This window comes from Melanerpes formicivorus, unplaced genomic scaffold, assembly GCF_026170545.1.
Source record: "Melanerpes formicivorus ecotype bairdi unplaced genomic scaffold, bMelFor1.0.p_v2 SCAF_19, whole genome shotgun sequence".
Classification (NCBI taxonomy): Eukaryota; Metazoa; Chordata; class Aves; order Piciformes; family Picidae; genus Melanerpes; species Melanerpes formicivorus.
Window position 1 is genome coordinate 2,863,548 of NW_027142371.1, and position 12,162 is coordinate 2,875,709.

The following is a 12,162-nucleotide window of genomic DNA, read 5'->3' on the forward strand; positions in this document are numbered from 1 at the left end:
AAACTGTACCAGCTCACCTTAGAAAATGATTATTTTTCCCTCCCCTCTCTTGGTTAGGCTCCAAATCTGTGTTGCTTCATGGGATGAGAGAAGCTTTCCTAACATGACAATGATGATGCCTGACTTCTGGTATGAATTTTCACGCAAAGAATGTGGACTAAAATGGAGGAAACCTCCTGCTTCATTTTCTCATGCTGATTTTTTTCAAGTGAATAATTGCAAGCCAAGATTAATGTCACCCCAGAAATCTGGCAAGCTTGTTTGTGAACATGTTAACGAGTCTACTTTTATTGTTATTACTGAACCAACTCTAATGCCTCAGTGTAGGCCTTATCTTGCCCAATTTCTCTGTTCTAGAGAATATTATGAATTATGGTGGGGTTTTTTCATTGTTTTTGCAATCCAGATTTTAAGGGCAGTAGACTTTTTGTCCTGTTTAAGGACTTTTAACCCTGCTTAAGGACTTTCTGTCCTGAAGTGGTGGTGATTTCAGGGGGAGGATGTGAAAAAGATCCCAAAGGCTTGACATCTGAGTTAATTCCCCATTGGGGCACCAAGAAGGGCTGAGAGAAGTTGTTAACTCAGAGGCTAACAGTTTTAGACCTGTTCTGGCTGTCACCTGAGTAAGTTTGTTTCAGCAAAGCCCTGCTGAAATCCCCAAGAAATAGTTGCATACAAGTTGCTGCAAAATCTGAGTTTATTTCTGTGCTGTCCTGGACAGGAATGAGATAAAGAGGGGAAGATAAGGATGGCAGAAAGGAGAAGGACAAGGGGAAAAATCAGCAAAAAGAAGTTTGGCTTTACCTACCGAGATGAACCAGATATGGAAATACCTGGTGGTGTTCACAATAATTCAGCCATTGTCCCAGACCTTAATTACTGGCACAGGCAACTGTGGACCTGGTAGGAGGGAGGTGGATGGTGTCTGTGTGCTCCATCTGCTGCCTGCAGAGATGGGAATGTTCCAGGCCAGGTGTTGCTGAGCATTGCTCTTGTCTAGCAGCAAGATAACTTTAATTAAAGGGCTAATTATTCCCACTCTGGAATGGACCTATGGTTGTACTTGCAATTGCATTCAAACTTTTTCTCTGGTGTTCATGCATTAGACATTTATCTTCTATTGTCACATTGTGCAGTTGTTTTGCTTAAGTGAGAATAAGTCTTTGGTTTGTGTGAAAATTGGAAACAAAGGGCATTGGCTAGTCCTGAGCTCAGGTGATAGCTCATGGCAATGGTGTTTGTCAGCACAAAAAGATATTTCCTGCTGGCTTTCTAACCTTTCTTGTGAAACAAGTATTTTACAGCTGGAGTAATGAAGGGCTCTGATCAGTGGGGAATTGCACCCAGATGTTTGTGTTCTGCTGCAACTCTTAAGGGCATCAGGCAAAACTCTTTCAGTTAAACCAGGAGTAATCTGCTCTTGATTCCTAAGGAGTTGTTGGGTTTACTTCAGAATAACAGACCGTGGGATCATTCCCACTGAAGTATTATCCTTTTGTTTTACATTCAGTTTGGAAGCTGTGGTGTAGTGTTTGCTTGCTCTGCCTTTGTGGACTGTGGAGAGCTATGAATCTCCTCACCACTAATGGCAGATAGTCTTCTAGCTCCTTGTATTAGAAACTTGCCTTTCAAGATGTGATCCCCCCTTACTTTTGACACTTTTTGACTTTATTTAAAGACACCCTGTTTAGGTAAAACCCTTGTTTCAAGTCAGCTCTTCTGTCATGTTTCAGACCTCTTTCAGTGTCCTCTTTTTACAGGGTCCACAGAATGGAGGGTTGTGGATCATCCCACTGTCAGGCAGCAGAGAGCTTTTGTGGGACCAAGAATACTGCAAGGAAATGACAGGGTGTGACTGTTTGAGGCTGTGCCTTTAAGAAAAGGACAGTACTGGGGCACTGTGGCAAGGGCAAGGGCAAACAGACACAAACTGGAATCTAGTAAGTTCTGCCTAAACCTAAGGAAAAACTTTCTGTGATGTTGCCAGAGGCCTGGAGCAAGCTGCCCAGGTAGGTTGTGGAGTCTCCTCCTCTGGAGAGATACCAAACCTATTTAGAATCTTAGAATGGTCCAGACTGGAAGGGACCTCCAAAGGACATCTAGTCTGACCTCTCTGCAGTCAGCAGGGACCAAGTTGCACTTGGACACTGCAATCTTGGGTAGCCTGCTGCGGGTAACCCTGTTTTAGCAAGGGGAGTTGGACTACATGACCTCCAGAGATAGGATAGAATAGAATAAACCAGGTTGGAAGAGACCTTTGAGATCATCACATCCAACCTATCATCCAACACCGCCTAATCAACTAAACCATGGCACCAAACACCGTATCAAGTCTCCTCCTGAACACCTCCAGTGATGGTGACTCCACCACCTCCGCGGGCAGCCCATTCCAGTGGGCAATCACTCTCTCTGTGTAGAATTTCAGTCCCACTATGCTGGGATTCTGTGAAAATCTACACTGGAAAAGAAACAGCTTTATTGTATATTCACTGTACTGTGTTCCACAAGAGAGTGAGGACCCTGGGGTCTCAATATGTCAGATTGGGAAGGGAGAAAGAGCCTTCCTGTGTATAGTTTTGTGCCTATGAATTCTTAAACACAAGTGACCATTTCCTCCAGGCTAGGACTTTCATTTTACATCATTTTTGGACCTTTTGTTGGGTAAAGCTTTGAGCCAGGTCAAATTGATATGTGAGATTTCCCCCCTCTCCTCTTGTGCCCAAACTTCAAAAGATCTATTACTCATACTGCTTTAGCATTTAAGGCTTGCATTAATTACCCACTAATGGCTTCATTGCTTTGCAGGAATCACTTTATATTTTACTCATGGAGCCATGAGAGCTATCACTAGGCTGGAGAAGGATATACACAGTGTTTGTGACTTTAATATAATCTCTGACTATTCCATGCCTCTGTCTGTCATGCTGGGCTCGAGCCCTGGGGCACTCTGTAGCAAATACATTCTTTCACAGGCTAAAACAAAGCAGAGAGAACCATATAATGAATTCCAGTCGTGTAATATTATGGCCTAAATAGAAGTGCCACCCCTTTACTAGGAGGGTTGTAAGGAGACATCTTGGAAACCACATGGCTGAAGTGGTAGCAGCCCCCAGCCAAAACCCCAGCATGTATCTGTGTATGAAACAGGCACATGTGCAGTGTATGTGCTGAAGCTTTGGAGTGCTCTGTAAAACACATCATAGAAAGGCCATGAAACCTGGGAGACAGCAGTGCAAAATCCACCATGAAAATGATCTCAAGGGAAAAAATAGAGGTTTAGTATTTGGGCTGAGCACAGCTCAGGAAGTTGGTGATGGTGTGAGCAGTTCTGCAGAGCAGTCCTTTCTCATCACTGCCACCATGGAAGGAAGAATGGGATGGTTTCAGTTGTTTGTAAACATCCAGGATCTGCTCATTGAAGTCACCTTCAGTTATTTCCCCTTTACACTAGAAAAAGAAACAAGTACCACAATAATTTGGTTAACTATTGTGGCAAAAAAAGGTATGAGATGGTAATAATAATCTACAATCTCTTGAAGCCAGTGCAAGCTATATAGGATTTGTTAGAATTTGACAGGGAATAAGTAGACTCTCAGAACTCCTACCAAAGTTTTCAACAAAAATATGTCCTACTTGCATCCCACAAGCATGACTGAGGGACAGGGAGGGGGAATCACCCCCACCCCCCCAACCCACAATTAAAAATCTTTGAACCACAAGGAGACCTGAAAAATGTAAAGCAGTGACAGAGGGACTCTCACTTGGCAAAATTTATCCAAGGGGTTGTTCATTTATTTTAACTTCAGCACTAAGAAAACAGGGTTTCAGCAGCAGAGTGTAGTGCAGCAGTGTTGTGAAACCCAAGGAAAGGAACAGGATGGTCTTGTCAAAATCAACATGGGGAGGCAAGGGGCAGTCAGCAGTGAGGGAACAACTATTTAAGGACTTCTCTGAGAAGCTGGATGTATTTGAATTTATGGGGTCAGATGGAATTCATCTGAAGGTGATTAAAAAGTCAGCAAATGTGACTGTGAGGCTGCTGTCTATGAAACCTCATGATGATCTGGGGAAGGGCCCTGCTGGCTGTAAAAAGTGTGATGTTACTCCAGTCTGCTGGAAAGGTAAGAGCTAGCCCAGTCAGTCAGTCTACAGGTCATGCGACACAGTATCACCAAGGTTGGAAGAGACTTCATCGAGTCCAACCTGTCACCACAGACCTCATGACTAAACCATGGCACCAAGTGCCACATCCAATCCCCTCTTGAACACCTCCAGGGATGGGGACTCCACCACCTCCCTGGGCAGCACATCCCAATGACGAATGACTCTCTCTGTGAAGAACTTTCTCCTCACCTCCAGCCTAAACTTCCCCTGGCACAGCTTGAGACTGTGTCCCCTTGTTCTGGTGCTGGTTGCTAGAGAGAAGAGACCAACCCCTTCCTGGCTACAACCACCTTTCAGGTAGTTGTTGGGAGCACCTTCTTGCAACCCATTTTCAAATGCGGGCTTGAAAGGACAAGATAACAGCTGGAAAAATCAACATGGACTTGTGGAGGACAAACCATGCATGAGCACCATGACTGCCTGTAACTAACAAACAACTGCTTGTATGGATTCAGCACAAACCATTTGTGGAAACACAGCCGTGGCTGACCTGGGCTAGCACTGGCAGTAGTCCCTCTTTGGGCAGGAGGCAGAATCTGAGAACTCCAAGGCCCCTTCCACCCATTGTTTCTAGGATTTTTGTGGACTGCAGTAAATCAGCTGCTGGACCAAAGCAAATGAGGGGCTGTCAGAATGTGTATACACATTTCTTTAACAAGAGAAGCTATCCCCTAACATTCAGAGCATAAATCAACCTTCTCTGATTCACTGTGATCGGAGTTTATAATCAGGAAAGGTGCCTGGTCTATAACTCAAAGCAATGTCCAAATCTGGGGATCTAAGCAAAATATTTAAATTTCCAATGTATTAAAAATAATCAAAACTTCAAACAGCGTTCAGAACTTCAAAGAGCATTCAGTCACAGTAGTATGGGCCTCAAAAGATGCTACTAATGTTAATTTTCTGAAGCTGTCTGGCTCAGGCAGGCTGGGTTTGCATGGGCCAGGCCTGAATGTAGTTGTGCTGCCCTGATGGGTTATGCCTGCAGTGGATGGCAGAAGTCACACAATTCTTTTCTGGAGCTCTCTGATACGGCAGTTTGAAGCTAGGAGGTCCAGGTCCTACATTGAAGCTTTCAGACCATAATTTAGGAAGGTTTGATGCACCCAGCTGGCTGTGGAGGGGACCAGTTCTGTAAAACACATGGACAACCCTTGTTTTGTTTTATTTTTCTTCAGGATAGCTAAGGAACTTGCAGAGCAGCACAATCTTCCCAGCACTTAGGAAAACCCAGCAGTGACTGACGAGTTGTTTAAACCAGCCTTGTGTTACCCCTGGCCCTGAGTAAACACTGCTCTGCTCTATTGGGCAGATCCTTGATGTGGATGCCCTTTGTGTGAGCTATTCATGAATGCAGGCTGGTGTGAAGACCCACAAGCTTCACGGGCAACAAATTCTGAACTCCCTCAGAGAGAATATTTGCTAGACAAGCCTGAGCCCAAGAGCTGAATAATGCATCTGAATGAGGAAAGCACACAGAAAATTCTCTCTCATTTTTGGCTACAGCTTGTACAGCTAGAGTGCTTGTTTAGCTAATCTGAATATTTGACCTTTCTGCTTTTTGGAAATTATATTATTTTTATTGGATTTTTTATCTCTTAATTATGTGGAAGGACCACTCCCTTTCAGAGCTCTGATGGACTTCTCTATAAATAACTACTTATGTCCCAGAACCTCGCACTGAAGCCTTCAGCAAAGTCAGCATCCCTAGGACTTTTTAAGCCTGAGATAGGAACCACGTGGAGTTTAATCATTAATCACCAGTCTTTAATTAACAGCTCTGGGTTTTGAAGCAAAGGCGCTTATTGCAAGCCTGCTGAGGGGCCCTGAACTCTTCACTGCGCTTTCATTCGGGGGACCTGGTGGCCTTCCAAAGGGGACTTCTGGAAGCCACCTTCTCCTTAGAGGAAGGGTCATGCTTCCCAGTAAGAGCAGATGTTTGTGGCCTGATCTCCATCTTCACAACTGTCCCACTGGCTGGCTGCAGACTAGAGCAGTCTCAATGCAGGCCTGCTGCCAGCCCCCTGAGGTGGGCAATGAAGTAGAGTGTCTCCAGAGTCCTGTTGTCTCCATCAGGTGAGGTGGGTTTTAACCAGAGGAAGAAGGAAAGTTGCTCCAGGCTTGGAAAATTTTATGGGGGAGTGCTCAAAACTGAGCACTCAGGAGAGAAAGAAAACATTGCTATAAAAGTGGATTCAGCCAATGTATTTTTTTTTGCATTCCTGCTGCTGTGATTGAAGATATTTGTTTTTAATATAGGTTTCCCCCCATTTGTAGCTTGGCTTTCTTGTAGTAAAAACTATAGGGCAGATCCTCAGCTGATATAAATTGGCTCCATGGAAGTTAATGGAGCCATGCTGGTTTGTACCAGCTGAGGGATCTGGCTCATGCTGCAGCGTTCGATACCCCCCATTATATTGCCATGATTACGATACTAATTCAGTAAAATGGCTTCACAGGGTAATAAAACCAACCCAGAGGATGGAAGATGAAAGGGCTTCCTGTCCAAACAACCTGGTGTTTTTCAACAAAATGTTTTCCTTTATTTTCTCTGCTGTCAGAAAATGTTCTCGGACAAAACTTTTTACGGCCGATGTATCCGCTCTGACAGAGCTCTCCTCGGGAAAGGCTTCATGGCTTCGGTCTCTGGCCTGCGTGCAGGAAACACTGTGGAAACTCAGTAGCCACGGGTCAGGCGATCGTGAGCCTTGTGCAACAAAATGAGTTGGGTCTTGGAAAGGCAGGGGTGCTGCTGCAGAGAAGGTAAAGCCCCAAGGTAACCTTGACTGCTGCAAAACAGGAGTACTGCATCCAGTTCTGGAGCCCCTATTACAAGAGGGATCTGGACGTGCTGGAAGGTGTCCAGAGAAGGGCCACGAGGATGAGCAGAGGGCTGGAGCACCTCTCCTATGAGGACAGACTGAAGGAGTTGGGGCTGTTCAGTCTGGAGAAGAGAAGGCTCCCAGGTGACCTCATTGTGGCCTTCCAGTGTCTGAAGGGAGCTACAAGAAGGCTGGGGAGGGACTTCTCAGGATCTCAGGCAGTGATAGGACTAGGGGGAATGGAATGAAGCTGGAGGTGGGGAGATTCAGGCTGGAGGTGAGGAGGAAGTTCTTCACCATGAGAGTGGTGAAGCCCTGGAATGGGTTGTGAAGTGAGGTGGTTGGGGTGCCATCCCTGGAGGTGTTTAAGCCCAGGCTGGATGAGGCTCTGGCCAGGCTGATCTAGTGTGGGGTGTCCCTGCCCATGGCAGGGGGGTTGGAACCAGATGATCCTTGTGGTCCCTTCCAACCCTGACTGATACTATGATAGTGGATAGCGTGTATGGCTCTGCCCTCTCTCTGCACTGGGACAAAGAGCCAGTGGAGCTGTATAAAGCTGGATCTTTCCCTGTCACAGGGGTGAATGGTGTGCTGGGTTTCCCTCCTTGTGATCTGCTTCTCAGCAAGTAGCAGAAGATGCTGTGCTTGAGGAGCAGGGAGCATGATAACCTGTGCTGGCTTATTGCTTGGAGCTGTTGGGCACCAAAGGGAATAAAAAGCAACAAAGATCTAAATACAGGCAGACAGATGTGTGGCTGGATCCCCAGGATGAAATACTGTGTTTGCCACAGCACCACTGAACTGCACACAGGTTTTTTTCTGTGTCAGGAGGGATTTTTACAGGGACGTTGCTAAATGGAAGCTGTAAATTTTACTTTAAAGGACCATGAATTGAAGTTTTTGGCTAAAAGCTGAAATGCTATTACTCTTTACTAGGCCCTTTTAACTTCATTTGGAACAGGATAGTATATTTTACTTTTAGGCCCTTGGAAGTTGAGGGTCCTGCAGGTCTCATTCAGCACCTTGGGAGCTGAGGTCTTGTGGAGCAGAGTCCAAAGCTGTGGTGGACTTCTCAAGGTGAATATGAACCAGCCCAACTTTTCTGGGTAAAGGTGAAATATGAAACAATCCTATCAGTGGGTTAAGGAGAGCTGTAGGTTACACTTCTACCAGCTGTGAGGAGCACTCTGTCACTGTGAAGCTAAGAGTCAGTACAATTTTAAGTGCCAGAAAGCTAAAGGGACACACATGTGTGTTTCAAAGACACAAAAAACGACATCCAATGTCCTGAACTTGCAGTTTTGGTTGAATCTTGCTTCCAGACCTCAGCAGGTCCCCTAACAGCAGTCCTGTGAATGCTGATTCAAAGGAGTTGCTTTCCTACCTGCTCAACACTTTGACACAGCCTAAACTATTCCTGATGTTGACCCTTTTGGTGACATTAAACTATTTATACCTTCTGCTTCTTTTAAACAAGAACATTGGTTTTGCACTCAGCTCTGTTTAGAAGAAGCAAGACTTTTATTGCTGATACCTTGTTGTCACCTGCTGAACTACTTCTAAAATGTGTCCTCAGTGTTTGAATTGCTCCCAAGAGTGGGATATTTGGTGTGTAGATGGCAGACTCCAAGACCCTAGCAAAAGTGGAATTTGGTGGCTTTTGGCACCCCTGATCTTCCTGGTCTTAGCAGCAGATCAGAAATTCTCTCATTTGGTGCAGGCTGGCTGTGGAAGCTGTTCTGTCTGGCTTCTCAGAGGCAAAGCTCTGGGACTGAGAGAGGACCCTCCCTCTCCTCACAAATGCTCTGTAGTTGGCATCTGAGTGCCTCAGCAGTGGGAGGCTCTGGTTGCCTGAAGGGACCAGGAATTTTTCACCAGCAGCTGGTATTTAAAGGAAGCTTTGAAAGAAGGTCTCAAACCAGCAGGCTGAAGGGATAGCAGGATGCAGCTGAGTCTTATTTTTGGGTAGATGTCCCCATTTCTTACATTAATTATTGAAAAGAATGCTTGATCTGGAAACCTTTTCATAAGCCAGGTGTCTGTGCTTACTTAGCCAGACATTTGTGACCAGCATCTACCTGTTGTCCAAAGAGCCTCAGTGCTCCTGGATGTTTCTGCCCTGTTCCTGAAGAGGAGGCAGAGCCTAGCACCACAGCTGGAGTACTAGGTGAAGAAAGTCGTTGCTGGATCTAATCAAACAAAGAAAAGCTTTGGAGCATATGGACCCTAATGTGTGGTCCAAGTACAACAGCTTGGTGAGTGTCCTGCAGGGAGACTTTTACTAGCACTGCAGCACCAATTCATCATTGCCTGAAGGGTCTGGTACTCCTCGTCTTAATTGACCTCGGCTGGAGACCTGCATTTCAGGCCAGCTTAGTCACAAAGGACTTGGTCTGTGCTTGGGCCTTAAAGAGGATATTTATCAGAAAATCACATGATTAATGGAATTGAGTGATCCCTGTTCAAGAGTGGCCAGGAATTGAATTAACAGAACAGGGATTTTGGCAGGTGTGACACGCTGGCACAGCCAAGAGCCAAGTTTGGGCCAGCAGAGCACCCCTGGCCTCAGTGGGATGCAGCTGTTGGCTGGGTTGGGGAGCCTGTGGGGAGTTGGGGAGGAGGTGGATGACTGGCAGAATTGAGGGCACAAGTGCTTATGTTTGGATAAAAACTGTGTGGCTTATTAACCCTTTCCACAGCAGTGCCAAAATGAGGAGTGCCCACAGCCCTCTGGCAGAAAGGGCCAAAATAAACCGGAGGTTAGGAGAAGTTGATATCCCCAAGCAAATGGTGATGGAGGGCGAGGAAAACATCAAAAACATTCTTTCTTTCCTGCTTCCTCCCCCCTCCCCCCCCCCCCCCCCCATTGCACTTTTATTTCTTTTTCCCTCCATGTCAACACCAAACAAGACAGGACTAAAATTAATGGGGAAAGCAGCAATTAGCAAATTAGGTTAGCGGCGTGCTGCAGTGTGCCATGGCTGCCAGGTGTGAGGGACTCTGGCAGTGTATTTATTAATGGCTGTCAGGAAAGTGACACTTTGATGAATGAAGCTGGGTAATCGGCACCCTCCGACAGCGAGCACCAAGAGGCCTCAACATGCTAAACTGCAAAATCAAACCTTTTTTTAACCAACCACCCCCTACAAAAATACAACAACAAAAAACGCTGCAAGAGGAGCAGGTTTTTCCAGCAGGAGCTGGAGTTCACATTCTTCTCTAAATACTCTGTGATTTGGTTTGAATTTTGTTTTGTTTTATCCTTTTTAACTTGCTGGGGAGGATTTGCCAGGCTTAAAGCTTTTTTCTTTTCCTTGGGATATGGGACTTAAGCTCCTTGCATTTATGTGTTCTCAGAGCTGTATGGTCAGCTCTGCTGGTTTGGGTATAGCTCTTTAGCACTCTTAAAGACAACAATGCTGCCTTTGCATCTTCTGGGCTTTGCCCTTTAAATGTAGTGGCATCAATAACCCATGAACCAACTCCTGTCTAAGATGTTAGTGTCTCTTGACTGGTGGTCAGCAGTTCACAGGATGTTAGGGGTTGGAAGGAACCTCTGGAGATTGAGTCCAACTTCCCTGCCTGAGCAGGACCTCATAATCCAGTGCAGGTCACACAGAAATGCATCCAGATGGGTACTGAAAGTCTCCAGAGAAGGAGATGCCACAACCTCTCTGGGGAGCCTGTCCCAGTGCTCTGTGACTTTCACAGTGAAGAAGTTCCTCCTCACATTGAGGTGGAACCTCCTGTGCTGTAGTTTATATCCATTGCCCCTTGTTCTACCATAGGGTGCAACTGAGCAGAGCCTGTCCCCTTCCTCTTGACCCCCAGGCCTCAGATATATATAAACATTTATTAAATCTCCTCTGTGTCCTCTTCTCCAGGCTGAACAGCCCCAGGACTCTCAACTCTCCTCATAGGGCACATGCTTCAGTCCCTTAATCATCCTCATATCCCTCTTTTGGACTCTCTTGAGTAGATCCCTGTTCCTCCTGAGCTGGGGGGCCCAAAGCTGGATGCAATATTCCAGGTGAAGTTTCCTTAGGGCAGAGTGGAGAGGGAGGAGAACCTCCCTTGATCTGCTGGACTCACTTCTCTTAATGCACCCCAGGATTCCATTGGCCTTCTTGGCCACAAGGGCACATTGCTGTCCCATGGATAAGTTGTTATCCACCAGGACTCCCAGGTCCTTCTCCACAGGGCTGCTCTCTAGCAGGTCACCACCTAAGCTGTACTAGTGCAATTTATTATTCCTTCCCAGCTGCAGGACTCTGCACTTCGTAGCTGCTCTGCTCTGATTAACAACACTGACACAGGCTGTCCAGGAGCCCATGCTCTATGTAGGTAGAATATAAGAAGCTTTAAAGTGAAACACCTCTGGCAAAGTTTCCTCAGTGGTGTTGCTGCATCCTGATGGTTTCACTTGATAATTTCATCTTTGAATCTCTCCTGATGAATATGTTACTTCTGGGAATCAGTCAGGCTGGTGGTTGTTTCGGACCATCACTGTATGATCCATGACATGGGTGTGGAGTTCTTCAGTACATGGGTGGTGGGACTCTGGCATAGGTTGCCCATGGAGGCTGTGGATGCCTCCTCCCTGAAGGTGTTCAAGGCCAGGTTGGATGAGGCCTTGAGCAGCCAACTCTAGCTCAGAGGCATCCCTGTCATTCTGTGAATGGCAGTGCTGCAGATTAACTTCTAAATTGAGCTCCAAACCCTTGGCCCAGAGTTTAAGGGAAGTTTTCTTTCAGTTTATTTATTATTTCCATATGAAAGTTCTTGAGGACATTGATTTCACTGCTGGGGGAGCACCACTACAAAAAGCTGGGATACAGGGAAGAGAAGACTGAGGAAAGACTCGACTGCTTTCTGAAATTACCTGGAAGAAGATTGACGTGAGGTGAGGGTTGATCTTTTCTCTCTAGTTTCAAGTGATAGGACAAGAGGAAATGGCCTCAAGTTGTGCCAGGGAGGTTTAGGTTGGATGTTAGGAAAAACTTATTTCCTGAAAGAGTGGTCAGACATTGGAACAGGCTGCCCAGAGAGGTGGTGGAGTCACCATCCCTAGAGGTGTTAAAAGTGCTTCGTACATGGTTTAATGGCTATGGTGGTGTTAGGTTGACAGTCAGACTTAACGATCTTAGAGGTCTTTTCCAACTGAAACAATTCTATG